Source organism: Seriola lalandi, unplaced genomic scaffold (assembly GCF_002814215.2).
Source record: "Seriola lalandi dorsalis isolate HSWRI2012SDOR001 ecotype SW California unplaced genomic scaffold, Sedor1 jcf7180001977311, whole genome shotgun sequence".
Lineage (NCBI taxonomy): Eukaryota > Metazoa > Chordata > Actinopteri > Carangiformes > Carangidae > Seriola > Seriola lalandi.
In genome coordinates, this window is record NW_019447977.1 from 1 (window position 1) to 1,414 (window position 1,414).

Sequence of the window (1,414 nt, forward strand, 5' to 3'; positions counted from 1 at the left end):
GACACATGGATTCATTAACCTGATATATTTTATATGAAGATATATTTTGCACATTTCGAGCTTTTATTCTGACAAAAGAGAACAGACAGGAAATGAAATGAGGTTCATGGTCGCCATCTTTTAGCTGTTTTCCACTGATTGTTTGATGCTCAAGTAAAAACCAGGCTGTGTGAAGCTGAGAGAAAAAGTATTTCAGCGTCAGAGGAAACCTCACGTACATCTCCAGGACCATGACGATGTCGGACTTGCCCTCGAAGGCGTCGATGCACTGGACCAGTTTGGGATGATGGAGGCTGTTCATGATGCCGATCTCCTGCCGCACATTCTCCTTCTCCTTCGCTGAGTACGCCTTGATGAACTTTCCCGCCCAAACCTTCTTGGTGGCTTTTTCCAACAGTTTAAAAACCTGACCGAACTTTCCCCTGAAACACAAACAACACAAACTTAAACACAACAATATGCAACACAGACATAAACACAAACAACACAAACATAAACACAAACAACACAAACATAAACACAAACATAAACACAACAATATACAACACAAACATAAACACAAACAACAAAAACACAAACACAAACAACACAAACATAAACACAAACAACACAAACACAACAATATACAACAAAAACATAAACACAACAATAAACAACACAAACAAACACAAACACAGATTGAACAGAGCTTCCCGGGAACAGTTTTATAAAAAAAATAATATATCTGATAAATAAACACAAAGTGTCCTGGTCAATTTTTACTCTTAATTTTGTTTTTATTTTTCTTTTGACAATAAAATGATTTTTATCTTTACATTTCTTACCTAAAAAAACATTGATCTAATTGTTCTGATTCTGTTTGTATTCATTCTCACGATGACGTTAAACCTGCTGTTTCACTGAGGTTTTAAAACACACACAGTGACTTGGTTCAGCTTTACAGAAGCACAGGTGCATTGTAGGTGAGGTGTGAGTGGGCGGAGCCTTACGTTCCCAGCCTCTCCTCCACGTCGTACAGCTCCTTCACCTTCACGTCTGTTCTGATGGTCACGTCTCTGTAGTCCGGCTCCTTCTCTGAGTCTGAGCACACAGAGGTCAGAGGTCACACAGAATGCTGCATCCTTCTCATGTTGTGTCACTGTGTGTTGTGTTGTTATTTGTCATGGGATGTCACATCATCATGTTCTATGATGTCATTCTATGTCATGTGATGTCACTGCTGTGTTGATGCTCTCTCTCGTGTTTGTGTGAATGTTATGTTGAGGTTGATCAGCTGATGAAATCTTACCGTCATCCTCCTCCTCAGCCTCGTCCTGGTTCTCTGTCGACCAATCAGATGGCAGCAATGTTAGTTCAGTTACTCGGTTTAGTTCAGATCAACTGTCAGAGTTTAATTTAGTTTAGCATAGTTTAG

The 1,414-nt window shown here is 39.5% G+C and overlaps 1 long non-coding RNA gene across 1 annotated transcript; it reads right to left on the bottom strand.

Moving 5' to 3' along the window:
• Positions 1–329: 329 nt before the first annotated feature.
• Positions 330–1,406, bottom strand: LOC111657132 (uncharacterized). The gene is made up of 3 exons (XR_015437362.1): positions 1,289–1,406; positions 990–1,080; positions 330–422 (listed from the first exon to the last, which is right to left on the bottom strand). It is a non-coding gene; the product is annotated as an uncharacterized LOC111657132 (long non-coding RNA).
• Between the last annotated feature and the right edge of the window lie 8 nt (positions 1,407–1,414).